Here is a 20476-nt window from a genome sequence, read left to right as displayed (position 1 = left end):
GAAAATGTATTTCCAAAGCGCATAGAAACTTCGAAAATATTGACAACAATGAGTTAAATTTTGTTACTCGGGGGTTTTCGATGTCGCTGAATACGAATATGATAACGACGATGGTCCTCGAGCAATCTCCTGGAGTTTTATGCTATATTCATTCGAAATCATTTCATGCTAAATCAGTCAAAAGTCATTAGCCGGGGTTTTTGGGTTTGTTGAACCCGAATATTACGACGGCGACCATCTCCAAGGTATCTGGTGCCCAGGGTGACCTCGTCTCCTGGAATTTCATGTTAATTTCATTCTAAATCAGTAAAGAGTCTGTTGATTTCTGTTAAACAATATTTCGTGGATAAATGACCTCAATACCTCATGTCACTTTATATAAAACTTATTTTTAAATTATCCAAAAATAATTTTTTTAAATTTGGCGCTTTTAAGCAGTTACTTATTCTCTATCTCTATTTTTTATACAAAAATGTGGATGTAGAATGAATGGCTTAGTTTGCAATTTGGCACGTAAAAATTGTGCTGGGTGAAAATTGCATAAGGAACATGAGGAAGAAATAAATTTGAAAGATACGATTATTTGTTAATCATCTTATTTTACTTAGTAAAATTTTTTTTTGTAATTGTATTCAAGAACTTTTATAAACAAACACTTTTATAAAAATCTTAAATAACTAATTAACAAAAAACTTCTGTGAGACGAGGTCCACGTTGGGCACCAGATACCTTGGAGATCATCGTCGTCGTAATATTTATGTTCAGCAACCCTGGAGTAATATTTTTCTCGAAAGGAGGATCTCGAAAAGCCCCCCGGGTAACAAAATTAAACTCCTTCCTGTCGATATTTTTCCTATAGTTGCAAATACTTTGGAAATGCATTTTTCTTATGTACACAATGCAATTTTCAATGAATTTTATTTACAAACTTTTCTCGAATCGAATGGAACAAGTGTCACAGTGATTTATCTTGTTGCGGTGACTTGGTAGGTTTAGTACTTCGTTTCCTCGCCTATAATGAAACCATAAAACCGTTGGTAACCTTAAAAAAACAACAGGGAAAAATAGAACTTTTAATAGTCATAAGATTGACTCAACGTATATAATTTATTTTACGCATTTTTAGTAATTTTATTCTTATAACAGTAACTGTAACAGCCTATTTTTATACTTTTTTTATTGACAAAATAAAGTGACACACCCTTTATAAACCCACTCCATTTATATACCACAGCTTTTATTAATCGACTATTTACGACAACAACACAATCTATTTGTTACTGATAGCCATCTATTTCTGATAGATGCCCTAATTTTGCACCGATACAAATTGGCCAATTATATAATGGCAGGGATAATGGATATGGTATACGAGGTGAGACGATAAAATTATAAGACTGGACTTATTTCTCCAATAAATGTAATAGAAAACATTGGCAAGCTTTGTTCCGGCGTCAATTTATTCATAAAAAATGGACACAAATACTGTGAATTGCTGCCGCTACAAACAATGTCGCCAACTTAAAATTCTATACCTTAATATGTTAGTTGTCGCTGTCTAAACCGTAACATGATTTTTTCACATTTTGTTAACAGTGTAAATTAGCGGATTTTTAGCCACTTTGGTCTTATCACTGTTTATTTTCATTTTAAATTCTCTTGTACTCAGATTGAGTCTGTCATAAGTCTTTAAAGCCCTATGTCTGAGTCTGCCATCAAAATTGTATCATCTACAAATCTAATGCTGGATATTTAATTGCATTAATTTTTTTTAACATCTAGTACCAGGGGGAGCGAATTATCCCTAGTGTTTTTTGTATTGTTAAAATCATAATAAAAGCGGTATAGCCCAGGCTACGGAGAAAAAAGAATATGAATTTCGCGTAAAAAAGTTAGCAGATATCTGAAAGTTTTCAATGAATGAGAGGGCTTTTGGATGATAAATAATACGGTGGTGGACGGAGTAGTGGATTGTACTGAGGTGTGAAAAGATAAGACTAGCCGTGAAAACTGTAACGACTGTAATGACCCATAGCGCAACCAAACACACTTCGCGCGACCACACACTACATGGCACTACATGGAGTAGTAAACGCAGTGCTATACGGTTTTATTAATAAAATAAACGCAGTGCTTTACGTATAAACACGTATAGAATATCTAATGAAATCGATTATCTAATCGAATTGATTATCGAATCGAATCTATTATCGAATCGAATCGATTATAGAATCGATTACCGAATCGAATGGATTACCGAATCGAATCGGAATTGAGTCGAATCGAATCAAATATCAATAATATCAAATATAATCAAATATCCAATCGAATCGATTATCGCACCTAATCAAATTGATTATCGAACCTAATCAAATCGATTATCGAATCAAATCGAGTATCGAATTTACTGTCGAATCGATTATCGAATCGAAACAAAAACGAATGGAATCGATTATCGAATCGAGTCGATTATTGAATGGCGTCGATTATCAAATCGAATCGAATCGAATAGGAATAAAATAAAGTAAATTAAAACAGTCGTTCCTTGCTTTGACGATAAGAAAGCTATGCTTCCTCTCATCGGTCGCTCCCGGAGTGCCACATCCCGTTTTTTATAAACAATGGGAAAAGCCCAAAATTCAGTATTTTATTTATATCATTTTGCTAATAAACATTTTTGTTCAAAATTATCTTAGCTACATTTTTTATTTGAAACATTCTGTGGCGTATAGATTCTTGGTAAATCTATTTTTTCCGTTCCGTACCCCCTCTACGTGGGGAGTTTAGGGAAAGGCCCGTGGGGTAAAAGTGGGAAAATTTTTTGCATTTTTTTAGCGTCTTAAAATTTATTTTCGGCAAAATTCAGGTTGCTCTTCAGTTGCTCAGACGTTTTAGTCTCTGACCACTGGAGTGCAAGTTGATCTGGATTACTACTTATGGATTATGATAAAGACCGTATTGGATCCGACGTTGCAGATTTTAACTTGAAGTTTAAAAGAAAAGACTATTAAGAATTGTAAGACTTTTAAGTACTTAGGGTCAATGATAAGCCGAGATGGTACAGAAGATATAGAAATGAAAATAGCACGGAGAAAACAAGCCACGAAAGCATTCCATGGAGTGATATGGAACAACACTCTTAACCAAAGAAAACAAAAAAAGGAATTTTGAGAGCATAGTGATAAATATAACCCTATATGCAGCGGAAGTATGGCCAATGACAACATCAATACGAAATAAAATAAGAACAGTTGAACTGGATTTTATAAGAAAATGTCTATAAATCGCCAGAGAGAATCGACTAAGAACAGAGGAAATAGAAGTAGAATCATCAATTACAAAAAAAGTTTGAAAACGGAGAGGAAGACCTGCGGTAAGATGGAAAACGTACATAGGAAATGCTATGATAGAGACCTCAGAGAAAGTGACTGGGGGAATAGAAGAATTTGGAGGATGAAAACGGCAAACGCATGATGGGAAAAAATCTGAAGAAGAAGAAGGTATTATAATTTAGCATATTTAAGTTTTTAAGAACAACACAACAAAATGTACAAATTTAACCAACCTCTTTTGATGCTTTATGAGGAAAATGCTCACACGAAGAATAACACTATGACAATTACGCTTAGAATAATTAATAGAAAGGTTTAACTAAGTACCTTCAAAAACTCAATTAGGGAGGGATAGAAAACAGTAGTAGACAGCATTGCAATTGTGTGACTGTTTTCTTAAAAAATATGAGCAATGTGCTCAAGTAGCGGAAACGCGAGAATCATACACTAACTGCATTCTTGGACCATCCAGCAAGCAGCAAATGTGTAATAATGTTCACTTAAATTAACCTATTCTAACTAAACTTAACACTACTATTCTGGAAATTAAAAAGAACTAAGAGGGGAGAGGAACTAGGATTACTTTTCGCACCTAGGGGTCATTCAAGGTCATTCACAGACGGAAAGTATAATTATGTAAAAAGGTAAAATATTTGGCGATTCAACAGAAGTAACGAGCTTAACACCTACACTAAAGTTTTAAGTTACACGTTTTAATAAACTTAGGAATAATTTTATATACCTTGTACATATTTAATGATATCAAATGAAGTAGATTGAAAGGGGGGTAAAATTTTTGCAATAATAAACTATTAATAAGTTCCTGTCTTTGTATTTTAAATTTACTATAATTTATTCTTATAATATATTAATTTATTTTTTTCGTGAAACCAACACAAAAGGCAACTAAAAATATGAAATCATTTCTCTCTTTATTTTATTACTGAACCTTGTATATACACATTGTTTTTTAGAGACATCTATTGTAAGTAATTTAAAATACGTCAGTTCGGATTCCTTGTAAATTTACTCATCGGGTCACTAAAAATAAACCATTAGATCGCTGTGTTTATTTTTTTACACAGAGAAAATAAATTTGACCCCGAAATCAGATGATTGTGAACTTTACATAAAGGAGTTTTCTGTATACATGTGACTTTGGATCATGTGGACAATGGGTTTGACATACATGTGGTCTATAATACAACCGTACAGAAGTATGTATTCTGATAATACCAAACGAGATGAAATAAAACGGATAAAAAAATAAATATGATCTAGAAAAATTATTAAAAACATAATTCACTTCTAAAAATGTTTTGTAAGTTTTGATATACCAAGATGATGAGTTTAAAAATGTAAGGAAGGTGGGGTTACTGACTTATTGTTTCAATAATTAATTTTTACCTATTTTTTGCATATTTTTAAATTCAAATGTCAGCTGTTTCTGTACTCCTTCTGGTATTGTACATACATTTTCAATTTATTCGAATTCTCTGTAGAAAAAAAGTTTCAAGCAAATTTTGACTGTAAAATAAGTCAACTACCCCGGGTGCGGGAGTTAACTAACAACCTGGGATTAGTTGACTCAATATTTTCTTAGTGATACCATAATTACGTATTAACCACCCTTGAAGAAGCACAAAGCTTAAAACAAGGTTAAAACGCGTCAGTCAGTTTTTTAGTGATATCATTGTTGCAGTTTCGCAACTGTTAATAAACATTTATTAAATATTAAGACTTTTCTGGTAGTTTTGATTCTCCCCGTATATCAAGATTTCATGTATAAGGGTGCATCTGGGTTAAAAACTACATGCTACGAGACAGGCAATCTGCAAAATGAAACAGATGTGTATTTGAGATAAACGATGCATCTACACAATCATAGTCGAGTTTTATCTCTCAAACCACACACATGTGTGTGCGTTTGGGTTAAGAGTACCTTAAGATACTTTTCATCGGTCCTTTGACCGAGGAAGTCGTTTTGTGTAGAAAAGTTACATTATTTAGGACTTTAGCTCATGTAGATACTGTCCCTAAGGCGTTACCTACGGACCTTAGCAGTATTGCATATTCCCTTCCACCTGTTACAATGGTAAATGATAGTGAGTCCTACAAGACTCGTGACGCTTATACAAATGCGAGTTCTTCTACGGGGCTATCCTTTAATAGTGTACATCTATCTGGACCTCAGGTCCATTCTAATATTCAATCCTTACCCAAGGATTTTTCTTTGCACGACATCCATGATGGGGTGTCTGATGATGACGCTGCCGATACAGCTTCGCGGGGAGCTAACCCCGATACACTTGCTCGATCGAAATCTTGGCATTGTGAGCCAAAATTCTTATCGTCTCGTGACAGAGACAATTTTAAAGAATCTAATAACTTAGATATTGCGACCCTAATTGGGTCAAAAGTTCCTAGAGTGGCATTACACCCATCTCTAGATTTAGCATTCGGGGTACATATGTTTAAAATGTACTCCTATCTTTCTCGTTTACGCCGAGTAAAGGTATTTGTGTTTTGTTATATTAGAAACGTTCGTAAAAAGCAAGCCGAATTGCTTATTGTTCAAGACTTAAAAAGTCTTTCGTTTCTTCGTATATTGGAATCGTTGCCATCCGGTATTGCCAATCCGGATAATCAGTTGGATATTCCGAATTTATTTCCAGAGGAAATTATTCACCGTGCGAAAGTTAGCGGTATGTTGAGGAATGCTACCATTCCTTATGCTCAAAAGCATCATTTTCTTCTTTCTTCGAACAATCTAGTTGTTTTAAAGATGTTCGAAACACACGTATGGTTGGGACAAGTAAGGCCCCAAGGTACGTCCAATTGTAGACATCATTTCGGACTTAGTTGTTGCACATTTTATAATGTAGAGAGTCCCATCTATCATTGTGTTACCTGCTCGAGATTTCTTTTTATTGCCATAGATTATGGAATATATTTTTTGCTTAAAGCTTACATAGCTTTGTCTGATTATATATTTGCGCCACGTTATATTAAAATAACGGTTTTAACGTTTGGATAGTTATGACATTTTCTTTTGACATTGTACGAATTCTTTAAAGTACAAAGAATTCTTAGGAGTCGCACCATTTTTGTTTTTTTTTTGTTCGTTTCAAAATTGCCTTTTTATGTAAAAAAAGCCTTGTTTATTGAATAGTATAATGTTCGTATTTTATCTATTCTCTGTAGTTCTTTATTTAGTGTAATTTTGATTTATTCTAATTGTCTAAGTCTACTCCTAGCTTAGAGTTATTCGCCGCTTTTTTATCGAGAGGGAGCTAAGTCTCAACCTGAGATATAATTTGCTTATTGCTTTTAAATTATCACAATTATCTTTTATGGACAAAGCTTATGGAAGAATAGAGTTTCTTCATTTTACATTTTCGTCATGATTATGTCTGTCCAGGTAGATTGCTAATATCTAGGGACAGTGTTATAATTCATACGATATTCTTTTGCCTTTGCTGCTTATTCGTTTCGAGTATTGTAGTAGCCATTCGGGCTACAATTATTCTGTTTATTTGTCCTTAACTTGGATGTAGTTGCGGAGAACCATTTCCTTAGGTTTGTTAACCAGGATATTTGTCTTCTCCCATTTCCTTGCTTGTCGAGAACTATTAGAAGGTTATTTGTAGTATTTATATTGAGTGCCGTCTCTCATAGGTGTCCGAGACATCCTGATTGTTGCCTTCTAACGATATACATCACTTTTCTTTCTTTCCTCGTTCTTTTTCATACGGTCCCGTTGGTTAACTGGTCCGTCCATGATATCCTGAGGATTCGCTTGAGTAGTCACATCTCGATGGCGTCAAGTTCATGTATTGTATCCTAGGATAATAGAGGAATGCACTTCCTATAAGAGAGGAAATCCGTTTTATGTATAGTACTGAGAATTGTATAATTGTAGTGATGTATATTTAGTATGTAGTTATGTATTTGTAACCTATTATCGTTTGTTGTATAAGTTTATTGTTGTATGTATAAGTTATTGTTCTTTGTGCTCTTTTGTAAATGTATAGCTTTGTAGGATTGTAAGTGTGGCGTTCGTTTCGTAACCGAAGAAGTGTTTACGGTTTCCTAATTTGTACAGTGCGTCGGGAGTACAAAGTACAGTTATGTTTTATTGGCACGTATGCCAACGCGGGGAGAATGTTGCAGTTTCGCAACTGTTAATAAACATTTATTAAATATTAAGACTTTTCTGGTAGTTTTGATTCTCCCCGTATATCAAGATTTCATGTATAAGGGTGCATCTGGGTTAAAAACTACATGCTACGAGACAGGCAATCTGCAAAATGAAACAGATGTGTATTTGAGATAAACGATGCATCTACACAATCATAGTCGAATTTTATCTCTCAAACCACACACATGTGTGTGCGTTTGGGTTAAGAGTACCTTAAGATACTTTTCATCGGTCCTTTGACCGAGGAAGTCGTTTTGTGTAGAAAAGTTACATTATTTAGGAATTGTGTGGTTCCTGTTATTCGTCGGTGAAGACATATTTTTTGCGGTGGCCGGAGTGCCATCTTCTCATTGGGTAAGGAACAATACCATAATTTTGTTGCTGCATATATCAAGTACGTTTACTTGGTATATAGATGTCATATTTGCTTCGAACTTTTATCAGTTGTGCCGCGATCGCGATTGAACTTGATTGAGAACATTTCATTAGTATTATGTAGATTTGTATATTTTTCATATTATAATAATTTCACTATTCTTTTTGTATATATATCACAGTGTTGTGTATTTTATTACCTAATATTAACTCATAATGTGTATTATGAGTATACTTTTGCATTGAGTTTAATAATTTGTTTTTATATGACATATATATTCATATTTTTTATTTTTTGTATATTATTTCTATCTATAACGTGGTATATATACAATCGACAGTTTTGTTTTGTTTATGGTTCTCTTTTTGTGTGTCGTTACGTATTGATTAATATTTAAGTTTGTATATATTCTTCTTTATTTATAATTGTATATTGGGTTATGTATATTTATGATTGCTTTTACTTCTTGTTAAAATAGAGTTTTATACAGTCCACTGGTTTTCATTTCTTTTCTTTTATTTTAATATACATACTCAATCCAAAAAGGGGGAAACCAGCGAGTTCTAGATTGAACAGAATATCTTCTCTCCCCCTTCAGGATGACCAAAATTGTTATATCGAGGTCATCGTATGTGCAGAACGCAACAATCATAAGGGTAATAATAATACTGACACAATAAAAAAAAAATGCATATGGAAAAAGTGATATTACTTTTGTTCATGCATTTGATATGATCCCATCTGCTGCAATGGGTACAATACACCCAACCATCACCTCTAGTGCTATTTCGAATCCACATACTAAGCACTCAGTTTCACCCTCAAGATTGCGAGGATGTAGAATCATGCCATCTTCAAAAGTCACAACATATCCCTAGATACAAAAATGAGACATTTGAGATGCTATGTTTTCTCTGTGTTGTTGTACGTGGCGGAGGCATGGACGCTTACAGACACCACTATTAAAAAACTTGAAGCATTTGAGATGTGGCTTTATAGAAGAATGCTGAGAATATCATGGACAGCAAGGATCACGAACAAGGAAGTTCTAGAAAAAATAAAGAAGGAACCAGAAATTGTGTTTACGATCAAACGCATAAAATTGCAATATCTGGGACACGTTATGAGAAATCAGCACCGTTACTCCCTGCTGCAGTCTATATTGCAAGGTAAAGTCGCTTACAAAGGTAAGCGAGGACCCGGTAGAAGGAGAATATCATGGCTGCGGAATTTAAGAACATGGTTTAATAAAACCTCAACGGAGCTGTTTCGAGCCGCAGCGAGCAAGGTCATGATTGCCAATATGATTTCCAACATCCGAAACGGATAGGAACCAGAAGAAGAAGAATCATGATGAACTCCAGACGTCGATAGAATTGGGCTTTCTTCCCAGAAAAGAAGTGTTCTTGATGTCTTTCTTTTGGTTGCGTGTTTTTCTTTTATGAGGACGATTTTTTTTTTGTTCGCATTATGTCTTTCTTCCGCGAGATCATCTTTTATCGGAGCATCGGTTAAAATAGCAGTTTGTCTCTTCTTCCGTGATTTTCTCGATCACGGAAATTTTTTATCTCTGCCTGCCACGAAAAGCAGCAGAGATAAAAATCACGGAGATTTTTATCTCTGCCTGATTTTGGAAACTGCCTTACTTCTTCAGGGGAAAGCAGTATTAAACTTGCAGGTTATATTTTTGTCGATGCGACTATGTTTGCAGACAAATTGTCATTGCCATCTGGGAAGTGTTCTAGAATTTTCGGTGGATTCTCTTGATTTTAGCTGTTAAAATATTTCTATTGTTTTTGGTAGCGTTTCCTTTTTAATTTGCTGGCGTAGGCCTGTCTGTCACATATGATGGAAAGAAATCACTCTGTGAAGATACCCTCATTCAGAGGACATATCCTTGTTTTACTGAACACAGCCATTATATTGGTTGGCGTAGCAGCTAGAGGCAGACTTAATTTTACAATGCCAGGAACATCATAAGCTGGGTCGACAGAGTTAGAAATGAGGAGGTTCTTAGACGGCTGAACCAAACAACACAACTGGTCAATATAATAAAGAGACGCAAACTGAAATACTTGGGTCACGTTATACGACACCCTGAAAAATATGAACTTCTACATCTGATCATTCAGGGAAAGATCTAAGGTAAACGTAGTCCTGGTAGGAGAAGAACATCATGGCTGAAAAATCTAAGACAATGGTACGGAAAATCGACTACTAAAATGACTATTTAAAGCGGCGGTCAATAGTCACGATAGCGAATATGATATCCAACGATCGATAACGGTCATGAAACTAGAAGAAGGAGGAACATCATATATGGAAAACGTTTTACACCATCCAGTTATCCATAGCTGAATTGCAGTATTTTTTTAGTGGTCCGTAATATAAACTCCTATCCCCGCTATATACCCACTCTACCCCACTCCTATCTAGAGGCTGCAATTTATGCGAGCAGTGCGGAGGGAAGGATAAAACTGTTACTCCGTTTTCCTTATAAATATCTAACGCCTCTATAGAAAGGTGGGATTCATGGTTGTCGAGCAGCGAAAGTATAGGGCGCTTAGAACATCTTGTGTGAAACATATTTTACAAAATGTTGTTCTTTCATCCATCCTGATACATTTACATCTCCTAGGCTTCCGACAGGCATCTCTGAATAAAATGGTCCCTGTAGTTTATCCGTGGGAAAATGAAGAACGGAGGAACAGTACTACAACTTGCTGAAATTGCAAACAGTGAGGGTTACAAGTGTTCCTCTTTCTGCGGACGTGAGTTTGCCTATTTGCTTGAAGCCATGTCGTGCCACTATTTTATCACTTTTCTGAACAGTTGTGATACCCGTCTCGTCAACGTTCCAAATATCCGATGCTTGGAAATTCAGATGGTTAAATACCGTTTTCAAATTGTTAAAAAACATGTTTACATTTGATTTGTTAAATGAAGAGGCTCTTGGCAATCTGGTGGCTTGTGGTTTTCCCAAAGATAATGTTCTATTCATCTTGATATAAGATGTATATCAATTTGGACCTGCAATTTTATTGTTTGTCCAGCTTTCTGGAACTCTTAGATGGTTTGCACTGGCATACTTGAAGGCTAATTGTCTAAGGTCCTTGGGGGTTAAACCGTAATAAATATACGAAGCTTGTTTAAGTTAATTAGCTAGAAGTGTCTCTTGTTCCTCAAAAAAAATATTTCGCCCATTAAAATAACCTTCACGTTATAGCTTTACATTTTCACCATGTGATCTGGCTTGAACTGCATAGCGCTGAAGTGTTTTTTGTGGTATTGAGAAGTCTTGTGCGACACTATTAACACTTCTGCCATCATGTAAAACTGTTGAAACTGCCCGTTGAATGATATCAGGTGCTGTCTTGCCCTTATCAACTTTTTAATCCATTATCAAATGTCAACTTGGTTCACAATTTCTGAAATTTTAGTACATGACGGGATTTTTCGACTAAGTCAACAGACCCCGTCAAGGCTTAGTCGACAAACCCCATGCGTCACAGTCTAATTCACAGATGAGACGGCTACTCCTTTTTTTAAATTTCTTCAAAGTAGTATATTATATTCGTAATTAATTTTATTCTGTTCTTATTTTTTAATATGTTATAATTAGCTGTATATATATATTACTAATATTGTCTTTTGTTTCAGGTAAGTAAATTTCGCAGTTACGACTCTAGTGCTAATGTATTTGTAAGTTATGGATCTGTATTTTGGTGTCCTTGATGAAAACAACAAGATACATGATACTTGGAATACCAATTACTTAAAGTAAGTACCAGATTTTTATGTAAATGCCTAAGGAAACTAAATAAAGAAATAGGAAAATAGTGAATAAGCTTATGTATGAGCTTTTTCTATGTGTGTGTGTGTGTGTGTGTGTTTGGTGAGTTGGCTTGGAAACTAGTCCTTTAGCCACAGAATTGTAATGTAAGATATTAGATTTTAAATAGTGTAACCAACTTTAAATAAAAAGTTACATATTAGTTCGTATACTTCTCTACTATCTAAGGAGAGTAAATGGGTGATGTTTATGGGAGTCTGAATTTTAAGTTCTGATAGTTTTGAATACAGCTGATCTGTTTCATACCTATGTTTATCGCACTTAAAAAGAATATGGTTGATGTCACATTGTGATATATTATCGCATGAGCACACCCCAGAAGGGATAATATTTAACTTAGCCAAGTGAGCTGGGAATGCACCGTGATTAGTTTTCAGTCGTGTAATTGTGGCTGTTAACTTCTTTGGCATTGCATATTTGAAAATATAGTCAACATCTTGTGGCAAGGTAGGGTGGATAGTATAATATTGATTATTTGAATTCGTTGCTATGTTTTTCCATTTTTCTTTCCAATTTATAAAAATTTTGTTATAATAATGTTGTTGTAAGTCCTCCAATGTAAATATGGGAATATAGAGTCCAACATGGGTCGCATCTTTAGCAAGCTGGTCAACCAGTTCATTTCCCTCGATACCAATGTGACTTTTAACCCAAATAACTGTAATATCTTTACTATATGTTTTATTTTTAATAGCACAAAGAATATTATTTCTTTTATGTTGAGTCATATCTGAGTTTAATCCTTTAATGACCGATAATGAATCTGATAATATTACTGCTTTATTTAAATTGTGTGAATCTAGCCAATCTAATGCTTTTTCGATAGCTACCGCTTCAGCAGTGTATATTGAACAATGTGATGGAAGTTTAATTTTCAAAGATTCGCTTTTATGTGGAATGTAAACAGCGCAACCTGTGGCACCATCCTCTTTTTTGGAACCATCGGTATACATTATTACGTGATCATTATAGTCACTCAATATGGATCTAAGTAAGACAAAGTTTATTTGTGGGGATTCTGTGTACTTTGGTATAATGACTTTTGGTTTATTTAATGTTACCTGAAAATTAGCTTTATATATTGGTAATCTTTTTTCTTTGCCATAGATATTAGGATACTCATTAGTTTCTAAGAAAGCATCAGCAAGTGGAGGAGAATTTTTTATGCGCCAGTATTTATTTGAGAGGTTTTCAATAGATAACTCATACAGTTGACTAAGTAGATTATTATTATTTAGTCTTAACTTCAGGATATGTTTAATTGCCATAATTTCTCGACGATTTTGAAGAGGTATTTCATTACTTTCAGCAAGTAGTACAGGGCAAGGAGTAGACTTCATGGTGCCCAAGCATATTCTTAGACATTTAAACTGAATGCGGTCTACAGTTAATAAGTTTGTGTTACTGGCGGCACCATACAGAATGCAACCATAGTCTACAATAGATCGCACGTAGGCTCTGTAAAACATCAATGCAACTTTAGGGTCAGCACCCCATCTTCGATTAGTAACACATTTAAGAATATTAATACCTTTTTCACACCTACTTTTTATATATTCCACATGTTTTGACCATAAGAGTTTGGGATCAAGAAGAATGCCAAGATATTTGTATTCTTTGACAATAGGTATATCATATCCAGACAACTTTATTTTGTCAGGCGTACGAATCCTATGTCTAGTGAATATCATTGTGGCTGATTTGTCAGGGGAAATGGTCAGTCCATGATTTTTTACCCAGTTATTAACGTTTTGCATGATGGATTCCAGAGCCTCCAGGCAGTCAGTATACGAGTTACGCTCTGTATAGATGCATATGTCATCAGCGTATTGGATGCAATTGATTGTGTTGTCAAAAATGCCATGAATACTTGCTGAAAATATGTTGAACAATAACGGACTTAAAACTGATCCTTGTGGTAGACCTGTATGAGCAATTCTAGGACCGTGTAGTTGGTTTAAATGATCTTTAATATATATAACACGATTATTATAAAGATGAACAATATTAGTCGCTATATTTTGAGGTAATCCTATATCATATAGTTTTTTGTGTAAAATGGATAAATTAACAGAATCATATGCCCCTTTTAGGTCTAAAAACAAACAAGCAAGATAATTGTTTCTGGAAAACGTTATTTGAATGTCGGTAACTAAATGTGATATTGCATCCAGTGTACCAACACTAGCCCTAAATCCATATTGTGTACTTGGAAGGATACTATAATGTTCTACAAGCCATTCTAATCGAGTCTTAATAAGTCTTTCAAATGTCTTGCATATGCAAGACATTAATGATATCGGTCTGTAAGAAGAGGAGAGTGTTTTATCTTTATTAGGTTTAAGAATTAAACAAATAACTATTTCTTTCATATGATCCACATATCTTCCATTGAAAAGCCAATCGTTGAAAATTGTTAGTAAACTTTGTTTAGCTATAAGAGGTAATTCATATATTATGTTATAAGTAATTTGATCGCGCCCCGGAGCCGAGGACTTTGAAGACTTAAGTGCAGCCTCAAATTCTATCATATCAAAACTTTCCCGGAAAATATTGTATTTACTAGTTTTATTGTTATCCTGAATAGGAAGGTCAACATATGGCGGAGCAAATTTGTCGAGCAACTCTTCTATTAGTTCATTTGGCAGGGGATATCGTCTTGTACGGTAATTTTTATTCACTAGTTTATTAACAAAATTCCAAATTTTACTGATGGGAGTATTTTTGTTTAAAGTATTTACAAAGTTAATCCACGAACTTTTTTGTTTGTTTGTAAAGAGGAGTTTACTTTTGGCTTGAATTTGTTTGTATTTAATATAGTTTTCAAAATTTGATGCTTCAATGTATCTTTTGTATGCAACTTTTCGTGAAATGATCATATTTTTGCATTCATAATCCCACCAGACTGGAATTCGAGATTTTGGCTGAAAGGAATTTTTGATATTCATAGAAAATGAGGCAGCATCGTCAATTGTCTTTAACAGGAAGTCAAAACGTTCCGCTGAAGTGATATTATCGGTTATATTTTCGGATAATGTTTTTTCTATATGGCCTTTAAAGATATTCCAGTTTGCTGAAGACTCTTTCCATTTGGATGAAGGAATTATTGTACATGGGTGATAGTCCAAGTCGATGGTGATTACTATAGGTAAGTGAGTTGAACCCAGAGTATCGGAAACAGGATCCCATGTGGTATATCCAATTAGATTTGATGTAACAAGGGATAGATCCACCATTGATGGAAGTTCATTAGGTCTTGTTACTTTGGTCGGTCTACAGTCGTTTAGCAGAACTAAATTACTGTTATCAAGCGCGTCTACTATACACTTGCCCTGAGCGGAATCCTTCAAGGAACCCCACCTACTGTGGTGTCCATTGAAGTCCCCACCAATGACAACCCTACCACTAAATTGAGTTAAAAGCTTTTCCCAATCTCTATTATTGACTATCACTTTGGGTGGTTTATAAATACAAACGATTACCAATTTAATTTGTTCTATAAAAACTGCACACGTTTCAATACCTTTATTAAAGTTTTTCGTTACATTAATTTCAGTAAAACAAAGGTTATTTGATATGAGGATGGCTACACCACCGTAACCATCAGGTCTATCGCTTCTGATAACGTTGTAACCTGTTAAACCAAAATTTTTATTTTTAGATAGCCATGTTTCATTAAGCAGAATGACATCAACAACATTGTGCTCGAGATAATTAAGTAAACTAGGTTTATGTTTATTTATAGATTGACAGTTCCACTGCAGTATGTTAAATGTCCTGTTGTTCCCCATCGCTTTCAATATCTGTTAGGTTGTTCAACATTTTTTCAATTTCTTCTTTTGTATTTTTTTGTAAGTTAGGTAAAAATATTTTAGGGTTAATTTTCTTGATGATATTTTCTATCAAGGCTGGAATTTCATTGATTATTTTACATTCTATTTTTTCTTTATACGCCATAAACTCGTCCCTGTAGGGATTAGGGATTATAGGTTGGGATGAGGTGTTTGTAGCATTTGGAAATCTTGGGAAAGTTGGTGCGTTTTTGATCGCAGTAGGAGATATAGCTTTACGCTTGTTTCTTGTTTTTTTAATGGTAGGTACATAGGATTGATTTTGATTTGTACCTTCAGGGATGTTAGGGGTTAAGGCGGGGAAATTTTGTATAGTATTGAGGATACCGAATCTATTATTTGTAGTTACCTTGGCGTATGAAGGATTGTTAGCTATGGTTTCTGCCTCTTTAAAGGTAGTGTTTTCTAAAGCCATTATTGATTTTATTTTGTATTGGTGTTTAAATGCAGGACACTGTTTAGAGAGTGAGTTGTGTTCAGTGGAGTTGCAATGTAAACAAAATAGGGAGTTAGTGCATGTTTCATTATTATTATGAGTTTGACTACATTTTTTACAACGATTTGATGTTGATTTGCATTGCCGAGCAGTATGACCGAAACGAAAGCAATTAAAACACTGAACAACCGGATATATATATTGTTCAACATTAAACCTAACCAAGTCTAAATTAACAGTCTTAGGAATGCTATTTCCTTCAAATGTCAGAATGACCATCTGGCGAGGTACAAGAATTGTTTCATTATCCGAATCAATTATTTTCCGTTTTAACCTTTTTACTTCGACAACGTTTTTATCTGAAACAATATTTTCTAAAATATACTTTTCATCCAAAAACGTATCGACTTCCCTAATAATTCCCTTCTTTTGAGTAAAAAATGATGGAATATACGCTACAAGTTTATTATCCTTAATAAGCTCATGTTCAATTAAAGAATTTGCGCAAGTATAAGTTTTAAAAATTACTTTTACCTTATTTCTGCCAACAGGTTTAATGTCTAGTACATCGTGTTTAAAATATTGGTTTTTAAATAGATAATGACCGACACGTACTGGTGATAAACGGGACAAGTTTTTGTCTGTAGATTCTACAAAGACATTATAATACCCTGAATCATTTATTTTATATCTATTATTTAAATTAATATACCTTTTGTCTTCCGTATCCATTGATGATATATTATTCTGGGGTGGCTCAACACCACCCCCCGATTCACTCATAATAATAAATAATTAGATCCTACCTTTTTTGAAGATCGGTTGGTTTATTTTCAAATTAAATACCTATTAATTTGATAATAGCACTAGTTAAGGACACGGCACAGATTTATCGAACGATGTTCACCTGTTAACTGTCCAACGAATACTGAGCTTTTTCTAGAAACAGCAAAATTATCGATAAAGAAAACTATATTAGTACTCATTAAAAAAATCCTATATGTTAAAATCTATACTAAACAAGATCATTAAAAATTTGAACATAATCAACCTGTAACAATAAGATGGCAGGGTATTTTATAATTGCCACAATTAGGATATGTAGTGGTTTTATTTAAACCTGTATATGTATTTTGTAAAAAGTTGTTATTCCGTGAATAAATTAATATATTTTCTTTGAATATTGTCATTTAGTACAGGTTTGATTCGTCGCCATTCTGTTCAGTTTCTGGCGACCTGTTGCCACCTGCTGATTTTTACTATTCCTAAGTCGGTCTCAATTCCATCTAACCACCTAATTCGCGGTCGGCCTCTGCCTCTTCTTCCGACAGGTGTTCCTCACGTAGCTTTTTAGCAATCGTGTTGCCTTTGTATTATGTGTCCACTTCATCTAAGTCGCTGTATTTTATTGAAAGTTACGACGTCTAGTTCATTAGAGTTGATATAATATTTTGCGTCACTGTCCTTAATCGTTTATAGCTCCAAAATTTTGCGGAACATTTTACGCTCGAATATTCCCAAAAGTTTTTCATCCTTCTGTATTGTGGTCCATGTTTTTACCCCATATGTGAGGACCAGCCTCAGCAAACATAACCTCAATAATATGACAACAAAAAGGCTGTTACAATTTTAATATATTGTGTGTGTTTTAATGTTTGTGCCGTTCAAAAAATTTTTATTTAATTTATTTATAAATCTTGACCCAATAGCTGGAGACAAAATATATAAAATAATAATATTAAGTACACATATTTGTTCTTGCAGTCTATTGTTTGCCCTAATTGTAAGTTTTATTCGTCTTTCACTTTCAAAGATTATTTCCCGTTCCTCATTTATTATAGGATCCTTAGTAACCAACATTTACTAGGCTTTGTCTTCGTTGATGATTAGAATGCTAGGAATTATTGCTCATCTCGCTTGTTACGCCTTATTATGTCAATGTAATCAGCGTATGCTAAGATTTGTATCGATCTATTGTAACTAGTACCGCCGCGCCGCGCCGTCTCTAATTCGTGTATATCGCACTGCCTTTTCCAAGGCAATAGGAGGTAAGCCAGGGTATCCCTTTGTCTGAGTCCATCCTTTATCTCAAGAGTTTCTCTCCCTCTATTCTAACACTTGCTTTTAGGTTAGACATTGTCATTCTCGTTAATCAGATAAGTTTTTCTTGTATACCAAACTCACGCATTGATTGGTATAGTACTGTTCTTTTGACACTGCCGTACGAATAATTGATGAGTTTCAATGTTAAAGCCTAATATTTTTAAGGATCTGTCTTATTGGATGAATCTGGTCAATTATTGATTAATCCGGCTTGGTATTTTGAGACCATTCACAGGGCATGGTATCATTTTGCCAGACAAAAAAGAAAAGTTTATGTAGTGTTCGTAACAGGGCGTCACCACCATTCTTATAGCACTGCAAAGATCAGTTCCTGGTAATTTATTTTTCTTAAACCTGTTAATGGCTTGGGCAACCTCTTGGTTGCTGGTTGGGCTTGGATTTAACGTAATTATAAAGAAATCAACGTATGTTGACGTAAGTGAATGCATAGATAGGGTTTAGTGAATTGTGTTATTGTTGAAAATAAATAAAAAACCATAAGGGTAATGTTTTTAATAAATATTAATAAAAATGCAGAGTATAATTTGTTTATGGTAATCGACTTAAACTGCAAATGCCATAGGTGTGCTAACTGATATGGGAAGAGGTTCGTATAAGCGAAATAATGGCAGCACGATACTGAAATCAAATCTTAACTGTCTTTTCTCTAATGTGTTGTGGTTCACTCTGATGTAAATGTCATGACTAATGTCAGTATATTTCTGAAATAGAATTGACACACTAGATAATGCTTCTGTTGTTCTTAAGCCTGCCTTATTCTCATTTTTAATGATGAATTCTGGCCTCTAATATTTAATTTAATATTTTAATCACTTGTTTAATCCCTTTTAAAAGTTTGATACCATTATAGACAATAATCTTTAATAATCCCTACTGTAATTAAGAAAAATTATATTTTCAGTTTCATTAATAATGGACCACTCGGTATATTGAAAACGTTTAATTTTCTATTAATGTTCATTAAATGCATCGTTGGTATTTTTTAACTAATTCCGTGGTCATTTTCAAACTCTCCCAAGAGGCTTTAATTGAAACAACCAAGGTCTTTCTTGTTCTTCTCTCTCGAACTAGTAGTAACTCACGTGCTCGAGTGTCACGTCGAATGCCGTCATCACCACCGCGAAGCGTCCACAGCACAGTGCCAAGCAGTCTCGCGATCCTCATGAAACCGTCTCCCAACACTGTAATAACCGCGGCGGCAAGTGGGGAACAACCAAACTCTACCTTCTATCTACTATCCTATACCCGGAGAGTTCAGTTTATTATTAAACGTATTCGAGGTCCGATAGATAACGAATAAGTATAAAGAAACTTGCCCAGTATTGTAAGTTATCGCCAGTGTCGGATAGTGTGTGTTAAATAATGTGATAGTTGGAGTTGACTACCGTCCTACTCACTATTTTAGGCCAGTAGTTTTGTACAGTTTCGGTCATATTTTTGTATTTACTACATAATTTCTAATTTTAAAATATTGTATAATCATTGTGTAATTTTTTATATTTAAATTACTTATTTATTATTAATTCGAGTTTTCGTATAGGCCTATTGTCCAAGTCGTAAGTTGAGGAAGATACAGGAAAGATGTATTTTTTAAATGTGTGATAATTTTCTTTCGGAGCTTTCGTTTTCAGGCCGGCAATGTAGGTGTGTTATTAAAATTTACAAGTGTGTTAGGAGTTTAAAAGCCAAAATATACGTAAATTTAACTTTTTATTACTATTTTGACTGTTAAAGAAGTCTTTGCCAAAATACAATATTATCATAAACAATCTATACTATATTCACTTATCTTTGAAGCAATCTCAAATTAATTGACATCTGTATCCACTTTTGATTCTAATAAACTCACTCAAATCCTGGAACTAATTCCCATGTGTGTACTAATATCTTAGACATTACATTTAATCTTGATATTACTATTCACTTATCCTGGAAACGATCCCAAAGTAGGTGACATCTGTATCCACTTTTGATTCTAATAAACTCACTAAAATCAAGTAACTAATAATTGCAATATGTGTACTAATACATATCTTAGACATTTTCTTATACACTTGATCTTGATATTCATATGGATCTGTTTTTGATATTCTTATTCTGATGATTCATATCAGGTTCATATCATTCAGGTTTTTGGTCCTCTGGTTTACATCTTCTATCCCGCAGGTCGCTCTTATTCCGTTCTTAATTTCTTCAGTACTGTTTGAGTTTTGGTCGTACTTGCCTTTTTTTCTGCATCTTCTGTCTTTATCGTCCGTATTGTCGTTTTATATATACTAGTTTTTGTTTCTGTTGCAATGTAC

General features: G+C 34.2%; 1 protein-coding gene across 12 annotated transcripts in view; it reads left to right on the top strand.

Moving 5' to 3' along the window:
- da (transcription factor daughterless) overlaps positions 1–20476 on the top strand; it is a 333346-nt gene that overhangs the window by 166802 nt on the left and 146068 nt on the right. The window contains exon 1 of one of the 12 annotated variants that reach the window (XM_072543238.1): positions 19417–19497. The exons of 10 other annotated variants lie outside the window; for them this stretch is intronic. The gene's annotated coding sequence lies outside the window, so the exon portion shown is untranslated. Of the gene's footprint in view, positions 1–19416; positions 19579–20476 lie in introns of those variants that run through there. One more of the 12 variants, XM_072543237.1, reaches the window with a different exon arrangement.

The sequence above is a fragment of the Diabrotica undecimpunctata genome, chromosome 9, assembly GCF_040954645.1.
Source record: "Diabrotica undecimpunctata isolate CICGRU chromosome 9, icDiaUnde3, whole genome shotgun sequence".
In the NCBI taxonomy this organism is placed as follows: domain Eukaryota; kingdom Metazoa; phylum Arthropoda; class Insecta; order Coleoptera; family Chrysomelidae; genus Diabrotica; species Diabrotica undecimpunctata.
This window is presented reverse-complemented; position numbering and strand designations above follow the sequence as displayed.